General features: G+C 47.1%; 2 protein-coding genes across 2 annotated transcripts in view; one reads left to right on the top strand and one right to left on the bottom strand.

Moving 5' to 3' along the window:
• The window catches only part of LOC142803582 (uncharacterized), a 118,652-nt gene that overhangs the window by 68,838 nt on the left and 37,556 nt on the right, over positions 1-12,258 (bottom strand). The gene's annotated exons all lie outside the window — the stretch shown is intronic.
• The window catches only part of LOC142802621 (uncharacterized), a 34,038-nt gene that overhangs the window by 337 nt on the left and 21,443 nt on the right, over positions 1-12,258 (top strand). Inside the window, exon 2 of the mRNA XM_075887605.1 lies at positions 524-672. The gene's annotated coding sequence lies outside the window, so the exon portion shown is untranslated. The remainder of the gene's footprint in view (positions 1-523; positions 673-12,258) is intronic.

The following is a 12,258-nucleotide window of genomic DNA, read 5'->3' as shown; positions in this document are numbered from 1 at the left end:
CCCCCCTTTCTTTCCCGCTCTTAGTGACTGACATAAATTAACATACAGGGTCTCGCTGCCGACCATCTTGCCAGACTATTCAGCATTCTCTACCGCATGTTTATCCTCTGTCTGCTGTTTATCGATTGATGACTCCGACCACTTTTTTTTTTTTGCAATTCGTCACCATCCTTACTTAAGAGCATGATGTCCTCTGGAAAGCTTAAGTTACTGAGACTATATTTGCAAACTCATGTTTATTCCTTTTAAATATGCAGCAAATAACAATGAAGAGATTGGTTCGCCTTGACGCATTCGTCTCTTCATCGGGATTTTGGTGCTATTCTTTAGGGCTACAGAATCTATGTCCTTATTCGCTATGGTGTTTATATATAGCTAACTAAATACTCTCACAAGTACAAACAAGGCTCATCAGGGAACATGCGAGAAACACTCGACGAAGGAAGGCTGTCGCAGTCGAAGATGCCATTATACCGAGATTCCACGCGCTCTCGTCCGTTGAAAGTGCTGCGTTAATGTGCAGGCCCGGAGACGTGGTCACGAAGCCGCGCATCCTGTCGGACATCAGCGGGTCGACGCAGCCGGAAAAAAAGGGCGCCTTCCGCATCTCGCTACGCAAACAGTCGCACGAGGAACCACGCACCATCGTTCGCCGCTCATCGTCCACGTACGGTACGTTTCATGCGAGGGAAAATGGCCGCATGAATCTCGGACTGAGTGTCTATAGACGACCTGTACTACCTGGCATGCACTGCGCAGTGTTTGAGTTGCGGAGGTCGTAAAGTGAAAAGGCTCGCAAGCATTTTGTGGGACTCTCGATTTTTTATTTCTGGTTAACCTCCCTGCCTTTCCCTCATTCTATTCTGTCTCTCTTTCTCTCTTTCGATTTTTCGAGAACAGAGCGCTTCGAGCGGGTCGACGCGTTCTCCTACTTTTCACTCTTCCAATTAGGCAGCGAACGAAAGAAATGAACATTTAAAGACTGGTTTTTCTTCACTATAGACTCAACAAATCAGAATTAACAGCCAATATAGGCATAGCAGGTGTTATCTTTAGTATCACGAAGTAAATAACGCAAAGTGGACGAAAATATAGCTTGCTGCTGCTAGAGACCGAACCTGCGACATGCACTGACCTGCAGTCACGTCCACTTTATGAGGACCGTTCCATCAGGAGAGGAGGACCGGCCTGGCAACCAGCGAGGTCCTCTTTTCTGGAGTGCGGCGCGGAGTGAACAGGTTGATGCTTGGATGAGTGACGTCGAACAATTTAGCAAGTCTTAGCTCGAATTGCGCATTTTCTTCTCTTTTATGGCGATGTCAGCCACCGAAAGATCAACGGGAAGTCACTGGGCCATTTTTGGTTCTTCTAAGAAATAGCTTTTACATAAAAAGGAGAAAACAGCCGTCTGAATAAGTATGCGCCCGCATCACCAAACGAGGAGTGTTTGCGGTTGCCTCACAGTAGATCGTTTGTGTTTCGTGACAAGTTCTATATCGCAAGAGCCGCAATACACCACTTGCGAGACGTTCATGCCGTCGCGTATTATCATATTTGACCCCGACGGATGATAACCTTTCAGGTAGTCTGACAGACTCATTTTCTAGCTATACTGCAATATTTGAGACAAAATTCAGCGCACCAGAACGAAAAAAAAGCAACCTACAGCACATGACGCCAGTGGGTGGTCAGACTAGGGACAGTGCCGCATGCTATGCAATATGGCGGCGCCCACGTTAGAAAGGTCTATATTATGTGCGCTTAAAATGTGGCAGTGCTATTCAGCAGCGATGACAGTAGCCATGGTAATATGCTAGCGGTGCTCCTTTCCCGGGACCTTCCGGACCCACAAGCCACGGTCCAGCGTACCAGGACAGTGGCAACGACCAATGGGGTCACTGACTCCACCTATAGCGAAGCTTACTCACTAGAGGCTTGTAACCTGTCTGTATTTCTTAAGTGCTCACCACCATTGACATTTCTTCCTATAGTTTTGAGTTGAGGCGTCGTAAAGAGACACTAAAGAGAAGAGCGATATTTCTCGTATATTGATAGCACGCGAGAAGACGCTCTATTGGTAAGCGAGACTGCTTGGGAAGGACTGCTTATAGGCGCATGCCAAGAACCTCAAAAAGGACATCACCCATGTTCTCAGTTTGCACAAGCTACGCACGAACTAGCCCATTACTGTGGTAAGCTAGAAAACGTGCCATAACGTGCAAGAAGCGAATACAGGTGGCGACGTAGTTTTCGAATTCCCGCACGTATTCTTCGTGATGCCACGCCATTTTGGCGGCGTCTGCTGAGACTTGCGTAATTGCTTGTCGCTGGCACTCTGTTTTATGAGAGTGGTAAGTGCGTTATCATATCAAGTTTTGGAAGATTTCGGAATGTCAGTGAGGCCAGAATACGCGAGAGTACTTCAAATTCGTACCGTCACAGTCACGTTATCATGCTCAACTTTCGCCGCGACATTGAAACATTAAACTTTCGCCTTTAATTTTTTGTTCGAATGGGCTACCTATTGCGGCAAAATTAGAGGGGATAGAGTTTGGAGACGCTTTGTCTGCCTGCATTCATGTTTAATTGCATTTGTCTGGGTGTGTAGTTTGTAACGCTGGTGCCGCAGCGCACGCGAGAGAGAAAAGAGAGTGAGGAGGGAGCCAGCGCCTCCGACAGGAGCGCTTGCGCGGTATTGGTTCCTCGCTTGACGTGACGGTGCTCCCTACCGGGCTGCAGAAATTAGGTGCCTTTCTCCTCTTCTAACCACTACCGCCACCACCACGTGACGTGGCTGGGCGAGCGCGCGTTTGCAAACGGACGCACGCACTCACGAAGAATACATGGCACTCTTGGCAGCTGTTCCATCGTATGGAAGCACCCACATCCTTAGGCATGCCACGGCCCATGTATGAAAGAGCGTACCCGTGCACTCCTTCATCCACCGGCCGTGAGCATGCGAACTGTGGGGGTGCGGCTGTTCACCTTTGGAGGGGGGGGGGAGCGCATAGTCGGCTCTTCATTACATTGACATAATAGGCAGGGGCTTGGGCGGACAGAGAGGGGAATGACGGACCTTGGTGGTGAGGGTAGTGGTTAAAGGAGGAGAACGGCCCCTAATTTCTGCAGCCCGGCCGGGAGCACAGCACAGTGTCTAGGACCTTCAGTCCCTTCAACTGTACCCTGAAGGGGAACTGCGCACGCCGCATTTTCTACGTTTCCTTTCTGCGTCCCCCTTCCCCTCTCTCTGAAAGAGCTAAGCTGAACCATGCTTCCCCAAGGGTTCATCGAACCTATTGGAAGGACTTTTTAAAGCCACTCGCCACGGTTAACTAGCGACTGCTCCTTTTCACAAATCAGAACCTTTTCTTACTTATTTCTCTTTTTTTAATCCGACCGTTCTCTCTTTTCTTATTCTCTCTTTTATCTTCATCATTTTGTTTGGGTGTCCTCACTGAAACAGCTAGGGTGCGTTCCTCTCTCATTTTCTTACCTTTTTCTTCTATCATTCTTGTTTTTTTTTCTTTTTAAATTAATAAACGACTCATCCGCAAGGGTTGTCGAAAAGACTGCCTCTTTTCTTCACTCAATCACTTCATCATCTGTGGCATGAGCACGTTGGACCCTCACATGCGATTTAAAGTCCCAACGCACCACCTAACCTTCGAGCTGGTTTCGATCAGCAACGTGCTTCCAACAGGCATGGCGAACTTCAGGTGGGTTTTGGTCAACGACGTCGGTCTGACCAACATTATTTTGCAAATTAGGCGCAAGTTCGAAATGCCCATCGAACGCACGAGAAGTGCCTCCGCGTCGACGTGTGCACGGACGGCGATGCGCACAAGTGAATCGCCAGCTTCAGCCAGGCAACAAATACGACGTTTATCATCGACAGGAAAAACATAAATCCAACTAGGTAGGTTCGGATTTTCTCCGTTTCCTTTCACGTGGCTAAAAGGCAAGTATTAGCACCCTCTGCTGCGTTGCATCTCTGACTGCCGCCATGGTCAGTTCCTTCGCAGCCGCTGGGGACTGATGGCCGTGAGTTAATTGACGTATGCATGTGGGAGGAAACCAGTCTTAGCGTTTACGCAGTGAATGATAATCTGACGAGTATCATTACGGAGTGCGCAGTGGAAGTTGGAGGTACGGTAGTTAGACAGGGCATTATCAAGCTGTTTTAGGAGACGAAGAACCTTATTAAAGAAAAGTCAAAGCATGAAACCCTCAAACACAACAGAAAAGAATAGAACTAGCAGAGTTTTCGAAGTTGATTAATAAGCATAAGGTATATGTAAGAAGGTGTAACCTGGAGAGAATTAAACATGCCAAAGAACGGAGAAAGCGTCAAATCAGTGAAGAGGAAACTTCGGTAGGTGTACGCACTAAGCGACAAGGAAGGCGAAGTAAATACCAATATATATAGGATAGTGATCTGTACAGTAGCCGGGACAACCACGACCATAATGTAAGAACTTGCAGTAAACCAGATGACATCGCACCAGTAATGACAGAAGTAAGGAAATCCTTGGAAGGAATGCAAAAGGGCAAAGCCGCTGGTGAGGGTAGTAAGGTAACATCAGATCTGCTGAAAGACGGAGGGCAGATTTTTTAGAAACACTGGCCACCCTGCTTTTGCGAAGTGTCTCCTGACGGGAAGAGTACCAAAATCTTGGAAGAATGCTAACATCATCTTAATACATGATTAAGGAGATGTTAAGAATTACAGAGCAATCAGCTTACTTTCCGTAGTATACAATATATATATATATATATATATATATATATATATATATATATACATACAATCGACCACATCCATACTATCAATCAGGCAATAGAGAAAGGCTCAGAATACAGCCAACCACTATACATAGCATTCATAGATTACGAGAAGGCGTATGATTAGGTAGAAATATCAGTAATCATGCAGACACTGTGGAATCAGGGTGTAGACGAAGCATACAATAACATCCTGGAAGAAATATACAGTGGATCAACTGCCACCATAGTGCTCCAAGAAGAAAGCGACAAAATCCCAATCAAGAAGGGTCTAAGGCAGGGGGATACAATCTCTTCAATGCTATTCACCGCGTGCTTACAGGAGGTTTTCGCATGCCTAGATTGGAACGAGTTAGGGATAAGAGATAATAGAGAGTCCCTTAATAATCGGCGCTTCGCTGATGACATTGCATGGCTAAGTAACTCAGCGGGACGAATTGCAACTCACGATTACGGTGTTAGACAAGGAGAGCAGAAAGGTAGGTCTTAAACTTAAGCTGCAGAAAACGAAAGTAATGTACAACAACATCGGAAGAGAACAGCGCCTCGAGATAGGTAATTGTGCACTTCAAGTATAAAAGACTATGTCTATTTAGGGCAGGTAATAACCGCGGAGACGATCCACGAGATTGAAGTAACTAGAAGAATAAGAATGGGGTGGAGCACATTTGGCAAGCACTCTCAAATTATGACAGGTAGATTGCCACTAGAGGAAGGTATATAACACTCAAGAGGAAGGTATATAACATCTGTATCTTGCCGGTACTTGGAGACGGAGCAGAAATCTGGACACCTACAAAGAAGGTTCAGCTTAAATTGAGGACGACGCAGCGAGCAATGGAAAGAAAAATGGTAGGTGTAACTATATAAGACAAGAAGAGAGCAGAGTGGATTAGGGAACAAACGGGGGTTAAGGATATCATAGTTGAAATCAAGAAGAGCAAATAGATATAAGCCGGGCATGTAGCGCGTAAACAGGATAACCGCTGACCATTAAGGGTAATTGACTCGATTCTTAGAGAAGGCGAGCGGGTTAGGGGAAGACAGAAAGATAGGAGGGCTGTAGAAGGAAGTCTGTCGGCATAAAGCGGCAGCAGCAAGCACAGGACCGAGTTGACTGGCGGAATATGGGAGAGGCCCTTGTTCTACAGTGGGCGTAGTCAGGATGATGATGATGATGAAAAGCCAAGTCTAATAAGATTTGATGGTATCGGCGATCATTGCGAAAGCACACTGGTGCTACTTAACGAGGAAATGTTACACTAGCCTCGACGTCAACCACCTAGCTCTTGTTTACGCGGGGACACTGGTTGTGAAACACAAGGGGCTTACTTACAGGACGGACGTGAGCATGCTGGCTCATCGTACTGAAAGCCATCGCCTACTGTTAACGATTTAATGTTGTCATAATACTGTGCACTAAAATCGCAGCTGAAGCATGGAAATGCCGCTGCTGAAACCCACGAAAGTGTCAATGACTGGCATAATTAGCACACTTAATACGCTGTTTTTAACCGAAACCAAGAGTCTTCCGTTCTCACTGATTTCAATGCGATGAGTTAGCATGAAGCATGTCCGTATTGTAGGCAAATAAGCCACATGTGTTTCACAACCAGCAGTATCCCTACATAAGCAAGAAGTAGGTAATTGACGTCGAGGACAATGTAACATTTCCTTGTTCGGTAGCACCCCGGAGGCACAGCAAAACCTCGTCAGGTGCAGAAAGCTTCCAATGCGTGTATCTCAGGTCAGTACAAAATATTTGGGAAGGGCGGATCAAGTTTGGCTTCGCAATGATAGTCTATATCATCAAATATCATTAGACTTGGCTTTTCGCTCCTCGTGACTCGTCGTATTTGGTGCCTGGTTGTAGCTGGCGATTCACTCGCGCACGTTGCCCTCCATGCACATGTCGACGTGGAGGCACTTCACGTTTAACAGACAAAGCGGCTTGGCACATTGAAACTATCGCCACATAATCAAAACCACTCGCAGGTGCCTCACCGCATGGTGGCGCATTGGCGTGAGCGGCCGCCTAATCCTGAAGTACCGTCCATACAGGCAACAAAGTAGCGAGGCTGCTATCTCACGTTAGAACAGCCAACGTTACTGAGAACCAGGTTGAGAACAGCCGTGTTCGTTTGTGCGTACGTTCGCAGGCGCGCGTGTCTCCAGCCACGTGACCACCAGGGGAAGAACCAATAGCGCGCGAGCAGTCCAGTCCTGACGGAGCGGCCGGTTTTCGCCTCACTCTCTTTCTTCTCTCTCTCGCCTGCGCTGCGGCAGCAGCGTTTAAAAATACGGATCCCGGCTTGGCGCACAGTGCGCTGCATATATTTTCCTACACGCTGGTAACATTAGAGGGAGACCAGGAAAGAGCGAACTTATTCGCGAGCGTACATCGCAGTGTGGGGGCAGAGTGCATTCGTTACTCTACACACTTTATCGAGAAATACTTTCCTAAGGAGGCGGACAAGAGGTTTCGCAGATGGGTTATCCACCTCAGTGGAAAAGTGGCTCGGTTTCTGACCCGAACGTCACAGGTCCGATTCCGTCCGTTTCGGTCGTATTTCGATGGACGTCAAGAGGCCCGTGCACTGTGCGATGCATGCACGTTAACGAACACCAAATGGTCAGAACTTCCTGAGCCCTCCAGGCATCTATCATAACAATATCGGGGTTTTTGGACGTGAAACCCCCAGGCATTATTGTTATCTTACGAGTTAAACATTCAAGATATTAAGGAGCGAGGAATTCAGGACATCCAAACGCCTTATGGGTCAGCCAGTGCGGACGCCGTGCTCAGTTAGCGTGAGATATCGCCAAACTCCGCTTTTAAAGACATGTACACAACAAGAGAAAACTGATGGCTGCACACGCACTGGCTTTTTTTTTTTCGCAGATTCTATAAACAACGATCTTTCAAGGAAGCGTCTACTGATGAAGTGAGTGACGCGCGTTCTCAGACACGTCAATTTTGTTGTTCAGACGCTGACGTCGTGCAATGCCTGCTAAAGAAGTTGCAAACATGAAAACGAGATAACGTGAAACTTACTTGCGTGTCTTTACACAGTTTCGTAGCGCAATATTTCTGTTTTGAAATTAACAACTGCGATGTTCGTACCATCTTGTTATTCTAACACCTTTCCTGCTTGCGTGTCGTTTTCCCATTTCTTCCGACATTCTATTGCAGTGTATGTAGAGTACGATTGCTGTTAATATAGGTTGCTTGAGTTCCAATATGTGGCCTCACCCACTTGTGTGCAAGCTTTACAGGCATCATGCAAAACTTACACGACATTTCTTTCGTGTCTAGATTCTGGAATTATTGTCGTCTATGCTATAACGGCCTAAGTATAATAAATACTGAATTGGACATTTATGCAGCTTTGAAAAGCTCTGTGCCTTAACATGTATATACATCGATTAATAATTCTTATTTCTATAGAAATTTGGCGCACGTTGGTAGGCTAACCATGTTTTTCACTCGCCATCGGGTCCATGTGTCTAAATTATCAACCGCCCAATGAGCACGGGCTGGCGTCTCAGTGAGATATATACTCGCCAAACATATACCAGCAGCACGCTGAAGGAGAAATCCTCCTCTGGTAAACCGTCTCAGTCTTCTAACGACAAAAGAGTATGCAAATTTGCTTACACGTGATTGGCGGAACAGAAAGTTTCTGCGGAAGCTACGTCGCGGAATGAGGTACTGCGCTACAATGTAAAGTTAAATGTATTTTGAGAAAGCAAACACAATATCTATCTATCTATCTATCTATCTATCTATCTATCTATCTATCTATCTATCTATCTATCTATCTATCTATCTATCTATCTATCTATCTATCTATCTATCTATCTATCTATCTATCTATCTATCTATCTATCTATCTATCTATCTATCTATCTATCTATCTATCTATCTATCTATCTATCTATCTATCTATCTATCTATCTATCTATCTATCTATCTATCTATCTATCTATCTATCTATCTATCTATCTATATATCTATCTATCTATCTATCTATCTATCTATCTATCTATCTATCTATCTATCTATCTATCTATCTATCTATCTATCTATCTATCTATCTATCTATCTATCTATCTATCTAGCCGCCCACGACTTTTAGCTCTCCTGGCCGTTTCAATATAGCATATAGATTCGATACCAATATCGGTATGGCATAACATGACTGTATGACGATCATTAATGACTAGTAATATTATCAAAATCATGACATGAGTGCCATGAATATCATGATTTAAATTTCATGGTCTTGCTGCTCCTGCGGTGGTTTCGCTCACACGGCACTTAGAAAAGCTAGTATAGTATGACATGACTGCATGGCGAACACAAGTGAAAAACCTTAACGTGGTAATCATGACTACACGCCACGCTCATGGTGCGCTCACGTTTGTTTCGCTAGCTTCACATATACCAAATTGGGTATTCCTGGACGTGGATGAATGCCTAAGGTATGTGACTGGTGCTAAATGATAATCATTGCATGCGTGTCACGTAAAACATGACTATACTTGCTACTCTCATAGTGCGTTCGCGGCCGTTTCACTAGCTCCAGTGTGCCAAATTTGGTATCACGTGACGTGAATAGACGACGAAGGTAATGGCACGTACAAACATAAAAATCATGAGATGGGAGTCATGTATGCACTAGCACGAATAATTGGGCTAGTTGGTATTGGTTCATCTTTTAAGTGAATAGGGCGTGCAGACAAACACGGAGACTAGAACAGGAAATGGTACAGGCCAAGAGCGCCTTCTCACAACTAAACCTTATTGGAAAGAAAGGTAGGTACACACACACACACACTATATATATATATATATATATATATATATATATATATATATATAGTAAAGAAGAAAGACGGAACGCTGCGATTCTGTGTTGACTACAGGAAACTCAATAGCGTCACCAAAAAAGACGTCTACCCGCTTCCACGGGTTGATGATTCTCTCGACAGGCTACGACACGCGAAGTATTTTTCATCGATAGATTTGAAGAGCGGCTATTGGCAGATAGAGGTCGATGAGCGAGACAGAGAGAAGACAGCGTTTGTAACTCCCGATGGGCTTTATGAATTCAGAGTTCTTCCTTTCGGCCTCTGTTCGGCTCCCGCAACATTCCAGCGAATGATGGATACCGTCCTCGCTGGCTTGAAGTGGCAAAGCTGCCTTGTATACCTTGATGATGTGGTCATCTTTGCCGAGAGTTTCGAAGAACATCTGAAGCGTCTAAGAATGGTTCTGGAAGCTATTCGTTCGGCCGAACTCACGCTAAAACCCCAGAAGTGCCATTTCGGCTACGATGAGCTGAAATTTCTGGGACATGTTGTGAGTGCGGATGCAGTGCGGCCTGACCCAGAAAAAACTGCAGCAGTCGCCACCTTTCCTGTGCCGTCAGACAAAAAAGCGGTACGGCGTTTTCTCGGCTTGTGTGCTTATTATCGCCGATTCATTACCAACTTCTCGACGATAGCCGAACCGCTCACGCGACTCACCCGAGATGATGTACCGTTTGCCTGGACTACAGAGCAAGAAGCAGCTTTCACAGAGTTACGGCAGCGAATGCAAGAGGCACCTGTTCTTGCGCATTTTGATGAGGACGCTGATACCGAAGTTCACGCGGATGCAAGCAACGTCGGACTTGGCGCTGTCCTTGTACAACGGCACAACGGCGTAGAACATGTCATAGCTTACGCCAGTCGTACTCTCTCTCGAGCCGAGGCCAACTACTCCACTTCAGAGAAGGAATGCCTCGCAGTCGTGTGGGCAACGGCAAAGTTTCGACCTTACCTCTACGGCCGTCCCTTCAAGGTGGTGACCGATCACCATTCGCTGTGTTGGCTGGCCAATCTCCGTGACCCGTCTGGTCGTCTCGCTCGGTGGAGTTTGCGCTTGCAAGAGTTTGACATCATGATTGTGTATAGGTCTGGGCGCAAGCACGAAGATGCCGACGCACTTTCTCGAGCACCCGTGGGACATCCTGATATGGACTCGGAATATTGCCGCATGAATTCGCGTGGTTTTCGTGTGGAAGAGGACGAAGAGGTTGGGATTGAGCCGCTTTTTAATGCCGCATGAATTCGCGTGGTTTTCGTGTGGAAGAGGACGAAGAGGTTGGGTTGGAGCAGTTTTTCTTTTTGTCCTAGCTTGACGAGCAGTTCTGCGGAAGGTTTCCTTGAGTGAGACAAGATTGGTGACAAGATTGGTGGAGGTGCTGGGTACGACAACTGACGACGCACCCCATGCACAAGAGCCCATCCAGGAGCCGGAACACAAGCCCTGTGCCCGTGGACACGCCAGTTCACAGAACAAGCCGCCGCCAACGAGGCCTACCACCAGAGACACCGGCACAGCTTATCCATAGAGCGACTATGACTTCGCCTCAAGGCGTCATGGAAACTCCTACGTCGTCGGCACCAATTTATTGCACTGTCCAGAACCCGCTGATGCCTAGTCCCTTTCACGGAGAGCTGTTTGAGGATGTGGACGACTGGCTGAGCGAGTTCGAACACGTCGCAGCGATCAACTACTGGGACGAAGCCGCCAAACTCCGCAACGTCTACGCGTGTTTGAAAGACGGCGCCCGAACGTGGTTCATGAACAGAAGTGATGTCTTGACATCCTGGCGCGAGTTCCAGCATCGCCTCTTGGAGACCTACCGGAGCCCCGACCGCCGCGATCGTGCTGAACGTGCATTGCATTCACGCATCCAGATGCCTAATGAGACCGTCACCATGTACGTGGAGGACATGACGCAGCTTTTCAGGCGAGCGGATCCGGCAATGCCAGAAGAAAAAAAGCTACGCTATCTGATGCGAGGCGTGAAGGAGCAGCTTTTTGCTGGTCTAGTGCGGAGTCCTCCGAAGAGTGTAGCAGAATTCCTGACCGAAGCCACTACGATGGAGAGGGTACTTCATCAGCGGTCAGCCCTACTCAACCGGCAAGTGAATTCTGCATCACCTACTGAATTTTCCGCCAGCTTCGGGAGCAACAGCATTGAGTGGATTCGCGAAATCGTCCGCTCCGTCGTCCGCGAGGAAATCGCGAAACTACACGGGGCGAGACAGCCGGAGGTAAGCAGCATCACCAATATTATTCGGGACGAGGTCCAGCAGGTGCTTCACAGCCGTCGCCCTCAACCAACGGTTACAAATCTAGAACCACCTCCTGCGTCCACTGATGTTGGGAACCGCACATATGCCGAAGCTCTGCGCACTTCCATGCCGGTCTCAAGCCCTGCAGTCCCAATCCAGACGATGCCGCCAGTTTCAATTCAATCTGCGCATGCTGGTTTGGACATCGACGGTCGCCGTGCCCCTCCGCGGAAGTCCGATATTTGGCGTACGTCGGATAGAAGACCCCTCTGCTTCCATTGCGGTGAAGCCGGTCACATCTACCGGGAATGTCCATACCGACAACTTGGACTGCGCGGTTTCTCT

The sequence above is a fragment of the Rhipicephalus microplus genome, chromosome 3 (assembly GCF_043290135.1).
Source record: "Rhipicephalus microplus isolate Deutch F79 chromosome 3, USDA_Rmic, whole genome shotgun sequence".
In the NCBI taxonomy this organism is placed as follows: Eukaryota; Metazoa; Arthropoda; class Arachnida; order Ixodida; family Ixodidae; genus Rhipicephalus; species Rhipicephalus microplus.
The sequence above is the reverse complement of the archived record's forward strand: the minus strand, read 5'-3'. Positions and strand labels throughout refer to the sequence as shown.